The sequence below is a fragment of the Poecilia reticulata genome, linkage group LG15 (genome assembly GCF_000633615.1).
Source record: "Poecilia reticulata strain Guanapo linkage group LG15, Guppy_female_1.0+MT, whole genome shotgun sequence".
Classification (NCBI taxonomy): domain Eukaryota; kingdom Metazoa; phylum Chordata; class Actinopteri; order Cyprinodontiformes; family Poeciliidae; genus Poecilia; species Poecilia reticulata.
Window position 1 is genome coordinate 7,764,930 of NC_024345.1, and position 10,294 is coordinate 7,775,223.

The following is a 10,294-nucleotide window of genomic DNA, read 5'->3' on the forward strand; positions in this document are numbered from 1 at the left end:
TCTTTTCAAGTTATTACCTTTTGCACCTACATTTCTCTTAATTTTAATTTTAATATAAGTTGCTGCTTTGACATGATCACAGAACTGCCAAAACATATGTACAGAAATCCTAAATAAAACATAAAATATTTGAAAATCGGACACCAGACAAGTGAATCACAGCACTGCGCCAGAAGCTACTGAATAGAAGAAGAAGAGCTGCCATCGATACATTTGCAGCCAAGCATGTTTTAATGTTACACAATACAGTTTGGCCTGCACAGTGGCGCAATTGGTAGCCTCCTTCTTGTCTTGCAGCAAGAAGGTTCTGGGTTTAATTCCCGGCCCCGGACTTTCTGCATGGAGTTTGCATGTTCTCCCTGTGCATGCGTGGGTTTTCTCCGGGTATTCCGGTTTCCTCCCACAGTCCAAAAACATGACTATCAGGTTAATTGACCTCTCCAAATTGTCCCTAGGTGTGAGTGTGTGTGTGCATGGTTGTGTGTCTCTGTGATGCTCTGCAGCAGACTGGCAACCTGTCCAGGGTGTGGGTTAGGGTTAGGGTGCCTATCTCCTGCTCACCCGGAACGTTAGCAGGAGATAGGCACTAGCAACCCTCCCGACACCACTAAGGGACAAGGGTGTAAAGAAAATGGATGGACAATACAGTTTTATAAGTTGCTCAAAGTCTAAACTGGTATTGTTGTGCATTTAAGGTGTAAAGTTTACCTTCGACCAAACGCCCCCCAAAGGAATCCCAGCGCCCCCCTTTTGTAAAAATTTCCGCCAGCGTCCCCTGCCGTCCTCTGAACGCCCCCAGGGGGGGGCGGTACCGCCCACGTTGAGAACCGCTAATCTAGGGGATCCCATAAATCACTCCTCTAATTTTTTTATTTTCTCCCATGATTTTTTTCTTCAGCACAGATCTTTTGAAAAATTATCCACATTTAAAGCCTTATTCTTTTGTTCTATATCTTTACATATTACCAATAGGTTTCCGTCTCTCAAAATCTTTACCATTTCAACATCTCCAATTTTCTTTTTAATTTCTCTTGACACCACAATGGGGATGATTTTATCCTGTTCTTCCTCGTTTTTAAGTTTTAACATTACTTTAAATTCCTCTCACAACTTTCTTCCTCACTATCCTTTCTTCTTCTGAGCTACTTCCTTCCAGTTCACGTTTACTGCCTTGGCTATCACCAATTCCCTTTCCTTCAACTATTTTATTTCTTCCACGACCACTCTCCCTCTTCCAACTGGTGTCCACCCTTCAAAATCTCCGTCTTTCTCATTTCCTATCTCCATTTCCATCCGAACCATTCACATACCAGTTTATGCCAAATCCGCCTTTTCCAAAAGCGATGTTTCTGTTTTTGATTTTTCCGCGTCGCTCCAACAAACACCTCTCCAGGTTCTGTGTCTCACAGGTCCTTCCTAGCGCAGGGTCATATTAAAGTTAGATGTTTAAAGGAATAATACTAATTTGAAAATAAACTAAGATTTGCCCACAACAATTTTAAAAACTAAATCTTTGAAGCATGCAAACATGTCAAGTTCAAAATACAGAGAGAGATACAATGTTTCTTATTATTCTCAAAAAAGAAAAAAATAGATTTTATTTACTGGTTTTTATTTTTATCAGGTAAACATAAACTCTTTTAATGAAACAAGAAAAGTTGCCTTCTTGTGGAAAAATAATTTATAAATCATTGTAGAGAATCAACATAAATGACGTTCTTGTGGATTTGCCTGTGAAAAAGAGGAAGAATGGAGAGCAAGAAGAAGGAGAAAGGAAGAAAGAATGAAAGAGAGAAAAGAAGGAAAAAAGGAAATGTAAGAAATAATGAAAGAAAGCAAAAGGCACCCCTTTCAGAGAGAAGGAAAGAAATGAAGGAAGAAAGAAACAGAAAGCTTTCATACTGCTGGCTTACTTGTCTTGCTGTCAGTAAATGTTTCAGACAGGAAGAATATTCCTGATGTACTTCCTACACATGGATTCTGATGTAAATAATAATAGAGGAAGATGTTCAGAGGAATTCCATCTTGCTTTTTAATTTTAAATAAATAGTATTTCAGGACAAATTCCTTCAAAGATAGAAATAGCCATGCTAGAACAGAGAAAGACAATTTTTTAAAAGAAAATATAAAATACAGCAAAGTGTCTGAATTGTTATATTTGTAAATATTTTGGTAAATATTTGCATTGTTGTTTGACATCAAAAATGTCACTTTTTTTTGGCATATTATAAGGATGAACATAGACCAAGAATCAATATTTAAAAAAAGAGTAAAACTCAGAGCGTCTTGATTACTTACCCAAAGGTTTACCAGTTGATCTATCATCTGCTCCTCAATGTGCTCTGTGCTCGCTCACAGACTTGGTGCCGCCTTATGAGGGTTTAGCAGCTTTGGTGGGAAATTATGTTTCATTTTCAGCAACTGACTTTCTTCTTCTGGGGAAATAAACTGAATGTTCTCTGCATATTTACCAGAATTCCTCCAATTTCTCACCTCCAAATAAAAACATTGAAGTTGTTGATGTGGTATCACACCTAAAAAAATTTAGAATGTTATAAAATTTCTTCCAGTTCAAGTGTTTCTTAGCCTGATTTGTAGACTTTTTTTAGTCTTTATGAATATTTCTACACTAAGTGTAAACTTAACCACTCAGACCAGGCAGTTTGGTTTGAATCTAGATGAATGTTTAGTTCTTAGCCAGCGCTACATACACACTTTATATTAGCAGCATTTCTATTACAAATATGTGCAATAGAAGTTGCACATATTTGTAGTTTTTGCACACAAAACTACAAGGTTTTGTGTGTAAATGAAAAAACATTAGCAAACGTTTTTTCAACATGTTGAAAAACAACTTCATAATTGAGGTGTTTTTTGGTGTTATCAATAAATATCACATGTGAATAAGTTTGTTATTGTGATATTAAAAACACACCTCACCATCATCCTCCAACTACTTCCTGTCGTCTTCTTCATGGTTTCCGCCAGTCAACCTGTTACAACCACGTTACTTGTGTGATGCAAAAAAAGTGTTTCTATTGCAGTTTTGCGAACCAACCTAATTTTGATTTGTCTGAAAATATATATCAAAATTACGTATTTTCATCCTAGCTCCAAAACTTTTTATCCCAGGGCTTAAAGTAAAAAAAAAATCCTGAGCCTGAAACTTATAGTTGATATGATAGAAATTTACTATACTGTTACTATTGCCACAATTTAATAAAAAGTGTCTTTGAATAGTCCAAACAATTGCTTCTAACAATACAATTAACAAGCTAAACACTCAAACTTAAATAAGACTTCAGTACATTTCAACTCAAAACAAAATGTAAAATGTCTGTGCCCTAAAGGGTTTGCCTTACAGGCAAAAACCCCTCAACATTAAATAAGAGTCCGTTCAGTCAATGTTTTAGCAAGTAATTTAGAACATGCAACATTACCAACTAAATCAGTGTTTCTCAACCTTTTTCGGGCCAGCGCCCCCTCACTCCCCCAGCCTTTATCCAGGTCCCTCACTGCCCCCCACCAAAGAATTTGCAGGCTACTTTGCACTAACTATTATTTTATTATTAATATTACTATCACTATTGTAGATGTTTTGATTTTTATGCTTGCTTCTGTATTTATCATCAAGATTATTTCCCAGAGAACAAAGTCATGGGAATAGAAATTTTCACGAAAAATTTAATGAACATTCAAGTTAAAATCTGTAGGCCAACAGCAGCCAATCAGTGGAAAAATATTCTTATTTTGTGCCATTTTCTAGTTGTTAAATATTCCACAAAATGACCAGATAAAAGATGTTCAACATGCCAGTTTAAACTTTGAACTATTTGCAAACGACTGAGCTCTGAAGCATTAAAACATGGATAGAACTGTAACTACATTAATCATAGCTCTTCTTCTCTTCAGTGTTTCTGTCAGTTCCTGGTGGTGCAGCTCTGTGCTGCCTTCAGTAGAATGGGACATCAGAGTATCATCCATAAAACTTCACCCTCATGGCGTTTATTGTGCAAACCAGAGCTTTCAGTGGAAAAAACAAAAGTTCCAGATCCTTTTAATGCCATACAAATATGAGACAGAAACATGGATTATATCTTTATATAGACCTGTCTATTGATTATAGATTAATAGTTTTACTGGACAGAAATTACAAAGAACAAATCTGGTTCTTAATCAAATCCTAATGAGTCAAATTCAAAGTGTCATGGAGTCATCAGCCTCATGACATTAACACTGACATGAAAAATAATGTTGAAGAAATGAATATATAAAATCTGATTTAAAAAACATAAATAAGTGATAAGTTCTTTAAGATATATTTATTCTCAGTAGGGCTGTATAAATAAATCGATTCGGCGATATTTATCGATATTTTCTGACCTCAGAAAGTATCGATTTTTCATCCGCGAGTAACGATCCGTTAAACCATAGGGGTCCATATCCTTATAGCTCTTTTCAACGTATTGTTTGTTACGGCGTAGCAGCAAGACTTTGCCTCCCTTAGTCTCACTTTCAACTTGAGCTTAAAGTGCACATTATAAACTACACACCAGTTTTTAAATTGTGTCAATAGGCCAAGTATAACCGGAGTTATGCTAAAATTAGTAAACCGTATTTTTCTGAATGTCAGAGAAATGTCAAAAGCGCCGCCATTCCCCGGCTTTTCCGATTTTGTGAGAGGGAATGAGCTTCCAAACGTACAAAACGAAACGAAACGTTAGATTCCTGTGTTTTTGGAAATGTAAAATCTTAAATAAATAACAATGGGCTGTATTTTGTTGCTGAGAAACGAAGTAAAGTTGCGGAAGACGAAGAGGAAAAACCCCCAGCAGGAATCCGCGGCGCAGTGAGGATTTCCATGATAACAATGGCTGATCGATCATTCTTATTAGCAACAGACAAAGAGTATCAGAGACTGAGAGWACTATGAGATCCTGGCAGTCTGAGAGGCAGCTACTCAGAGATCCAAGCAGGGGAATAGCGGTGCTGCGAAGCTGCAGGGAGTCGATCACCACGGGGTGAGGCGGAGCCACTACTTTARCAGTTAGAAGAAAGCAGCTTACAGCCACGGCTAACTCCGAGAGCCAAGGTAGAAAAGCCTTTTTCCCCATAGTCCAAAAGACTGCATTTGTGGCTGCATTTTTACTCCAAAATGCAGCCACAGTGTCCAAAAGAAAAAACATAAGTGCAATCATTTGCATATTGAGAGTCTACAGAGGCTGATAATCTACCCACTCTGCTCCTGGATTTAAACCTTTGAGTTTTATGTCAAATCCACATGAATTCAATGACAGAAACTAATTCTCTCACTGCATCTTTGATTCATTTTGTCCAGCTGCAGACTGTGAGACTGTCCAATCGCAGTCAGGTATTGTGTAGTTGGTGCTTTTAATCAGTTTTCAGTTAACTAAATTTAAGTCTATGGAACACAAATGTCACTAAAATCACTGTCTTTCTAAAATCTTTCAGAAAATCGTAAAAATGCACTGAATCGTATCGCTCAACAAATATTGTGATACATATCCTATTGTGACCAGAATATCGTATCGTGAAATTATTGTATCACTACACCCCTAATTCTCAGTACTAGATGTGGTCTCAACAAACCCATAACATTTCAACAATATTATTTTACCTCCAATGGGTTTGGAGACAAAGCCGGTAAAATAAAATAACCTTTTATCTGTTTATTCTTGCCATACAGTCCTCTATATTAATTATTGCTCGGTAGGTCTTGCCATACCAGTTTATTCCTCTGTATTTACTTTAGTTTCTTAATTTATCCTTGCATTTTGTTCTTCATTCATTTCCATTTACTTAGTATTATCCTCTCCTAGTTTATTGCTATGTCAACTTTAGTTTCTTTCCTGTTGCTAGATTTATTTTATCGTTTATTGATGCTCACCATCCAGTAATCTCATCACCTGCTGCGCCGCCTAATCATCATGTGTTTCACATGTGTTGATTTTTCACTGTTCAGCGTCGGATTCTCCGTTTTTATGCCATTATTCACATATAGTTCGTCGCTCCGTTTTAAGTCCCCCTTCTCTTGTTTCAGAGTTTTGCGCAATGTGCGTGTCTYTTTTTTTTTTACCCCCTAAGGTGCAGGGCGTATCGATGGGGAAAAGGCAGACTGACATAAACCTTTTAAAACAACGGAAACAATTTCTGCATTCTGATTATTTAAATTTAAAAGTGCTGTGTTGTTCTATCACCCCTGTCATGATTGAATGAATTATGTTTATGTCCACTAGGTGGCGAGCATGAGCTCATGTGAATGTATAAATGTAGACAATACAACAATAGAAAAAGTGCAGTGTGTTGATTGAGACGATAAATGGGCGATAAACGATAAACAATTTATCCATTGATAAATTGTTGATCAATGGAACTACAATTAAGTTCAAATTGGACACAGGTGCTAAGGCTAATCTCATAAGCATGTCCAATATAAGAAAAATGCAAGTAAAACCTCACATAAAAGAAGTAAAGTCTGGCCTAAGAGACAATAATGGTCAATCAATTGAATGCATTGGCACATGTGAACTGAATGTGACAGTTAAAGGAACAAAACATCTTGTGTTCTTCTCAGTTGTAAAGGAGGATCGTGAGTCACTTTTAGGTGATAAATCCTGTGAAGAACTTGGACTGGTGAAACGAATCTATCACATAAACACTGAATTGACTGAACTTAATAACCCTGTTGATGCCATGATTCAAGAATATGAGGATGTTTTTCAAGGACTAGGTGCTCTACCCTGCACATATAAGATCCAGCTGACAGAGGACGCTCAGCCTGTAGTGCATGCTGCACGTCGTATTCCAGTACCACTGCGAGAGGGGTTGAAAAAAGAGTTGGACAGAATGACCAAGTTGGGAGTCATTCAGAAAGTGGAAGAGCCCACTGATTGGGTTAATTCCATAGTGATTACCAAGAAAAAGAATGGAGAATTAAGAATATCCATAGATCCAAAAGATCTGAATGAGAACATCAGGAGAGAACATTATCAAATACCCACTCGAGAGGAAATAATCAGTGAGATGGCTGGAGCAAGTTATTTCACCAAGTTGGATGGAGCACAAGGGTTTTGGCAAGTAAAGCAGGATGAAAGCAGTACCAATTATTGTACTTTCAACACACCTTTTGGAAGATACTGTTTTCTAAGACTTCCTTTTGGAATAAAATCGGCACCAGAAATATTCCATAGAGCGATGGAGCGAATCATTGAAGGCTTGGAAGGAGTGAGAGTCTACATTGATGACATCATCATCTGGGGATCAACAGCTCAAGAACACAATGACAGATTGAGTCCCCGTTTACACGACAACGATTTCGGGGGAAAACGGAAGAGTTTTGTTGCGTTTGTAGTGTGCATTTACACGAAACCACCGAATGTTTTCTCTAACAACGGCACAGATTGGTTCCAGAGTGCGATGTTTCTGAAACGTACCGTTTTCAGTTGTCGTGTAAACCTAGAAAACGGATCTTTTCTTCCAGAGAATCCCCAGCTCATGCATAGTATGACGCAAAACATAGCTGCTTCCTACAATCCACAGAAGAAGAAGAAACTTCTCACAATGCTGGTGTTATCGTTTCCCCATCAGATACGGTTCCCTCAGCGTCTCTTCACCGCTCCGCACCGCCCAGGTGGCAAAATACACGGCTGCTTGTTCAGCGCTCTTATCTAGAGAACTACGGACCAGCCCGGCTCCAGACGAGTTTAACAGGGGGGCACCGACTTATTTTGGGGGGACAAAATGAATCTACGTAGCTGAACATAGACAACAACATCAGTACGCTACAGGCTACTTGTTAACAAGCTTAACATGCTGTATTGATATTAGCTAGTCATCTTTTAGCTATCATCACCTGCATCCAACAGCTTTACTCAACTCAGCAGCAGCAGGTCTCCTTCGCTGCCTCACAGGTGTAAACCCAGCTAGAGCATCTCAGCTTTCATGTTGCGTTTGAAGGCGGCTCGGAAAAACAAGTTACGACTTGTTAGCAACGGATTAAACTGTTTTAACTGCTGAAAAAGGTAACAGAGGACACGTATATGGTACGTGCGGGAACTCCTATTTCATCAAATTGATATAGGAATAACAGACTGTTGGCCATTCCAAGGTAAAAACAATAAATAGCTTCCAGTCCAGCGCTCGCTACAGACACCGTGAAAGCTCAAACAAGGCGTTTCAGCAAAGTTATCCCACTTTTTCCAACTGCATGCGCCCTAATCAGACACACACAATGCGTGTTTTCTCACGCAAATCCACATGCCTTCATGTACAACTTTTTTTAAAACACATGCGCACTTTCAAAGTTTCAAAGAACCTAGCACCAACTAGGCGCAGCGAGAGCATTACACGTTTTCGATGTGTACCGTTACTGTGTAAACACAGATCGTAATTAGATCGTTGTCGTGTAAATGCCCCCTGAGACGTGTTATGGAGCGCATACGGAAAAATGAACTGAAGCTCAATAAAAATAAATGTGAGTTCAGTGTCAAAGAAAGTATGTTTCTCAGTGACAAACTGTCTGCCCCAGGTGTTCAACCAGATGAAGACAAAATAAAAGCCATCTTGAAGATGCCACGGCCTGTTGACAAAACAGGAGTTTTGCGCGTCATGGGCATGATCAATTTTATAGGAAAATTCATTCCCAATCTGAGTGCAAAGATGACAAACATTCGCAGACTCTTGTACAATGATAGTCGATTCCAGTGGACAGAAGTTCATGAACAAGAGCGGAAGGAACTGAAAAAATATTTGACTACAGTACTTACCTTTTACGATCCAACTAAAAAAATTAAACTGTCTACAGATGCCTCAAAAGATGGACTTGGAGCAGTTCTTCTTCAAGCTGAAGATGAACAATGGAAGCCTGTGGCTTATGCGTCCAGAGCCATGACCAAAGCTGAATGCAAATATGCTCAAATAGAAAAAGAATGCTTGGGGCTGGCTTATGGACTAGAACGGTTTCATAACTATGTGTATGGTCTACCATCTTTTGTAGCTGAAACAGATCACTGACCCTTGGTTGCCATCATCAAAAAACATCTGAATGAGATATCACCAAGGATTCAGAGGCTTATGATGAAGATGCAAAGGTATGCTTTTACACTGATTTTACACTCCAGGAAAACATCTGATGCTCTGTCCAGAGCTCCTACAGACAATGGTGTGAGTTCAACTGAAGAGAATATTCAGCGTCATGTGAACATGGTGTCCACTGTGTTACCTGTGTCAGACAGCAAGTTGAAGCAAATAGTTGAGGCAACAGCCAAAGATAGGGTTACAGTTGGTCATGCAGAATATGGATGAAGGTTGGCCAATAGGCTCATGCTCACAGTTTTTCAAAGTTAAAGCTGATCTAAGTGTTGTGAATGGACTGTTACTGAAAAACAACAGAATTGTGATTCCACAAGTTTTAAGACAGGATATTTTACAACAGATACATGAGGGTCAGCTAGGCATTGAAAAATGTAAAAGAAGAGCTAGAGAATCTATTTTCTGGCCTGGACTGAATAAGGACATTGAGACGCTAATCAGTAAATGTGAAACATGTCAGACATTTAGAAATAAACACAGTAAATAACCTATGATAATGACTGACATTCCAACATCACCATGGCTGAAAGTAGGACTAGATTTGTTTCATTTTAAAGGAAAAAACTATTTAGTGATCATTGATTACTTTTCAAACTATCCTGAAATGGCTCTATTAGCTAATATGTCATCAAACTGTGTCATAACACATGCTAAATCAATCTTTGCAAGACATGGCATTCTACATATTGTGGTGAGTGACAATGGACCATGTTTTAGTAGCAGAGAATGGCAAGAGTTTACAGAACAGTATGATTTTAAACATGTAACATCAAGTCCACACAATCCACAGTCAAATGGATAAGCAGAGAAAGGAGTTCATATTCTTACACAACTTCTGAAGAAAGCTGCAGATAGTAACTCTGACCCATATTTAGCTTTAATTAAGCTACAGATCTTCACCTTTGCAATGTGGAATTTCACCTGCTGAACTCTTGATGAATCGAAAGATTCATACAACTTTGCCAAGTTATGATAGTAATGAACAAGGTGCAAAGAAATCATCAAAGTTGGAGTACAAGTTATGAAAGCAGAAAGTAAAACAAAAGTCATATTATGACACATCAACTAAGATTCTACACCCGCTGTCATACAAGGACCCTGTAAGGATTCAGGATGATGAGGGATGGAATACTAAAGCAACTATTCTGCAAGAAGTAGCACCACGTTCATTTGAAGTGAAAAC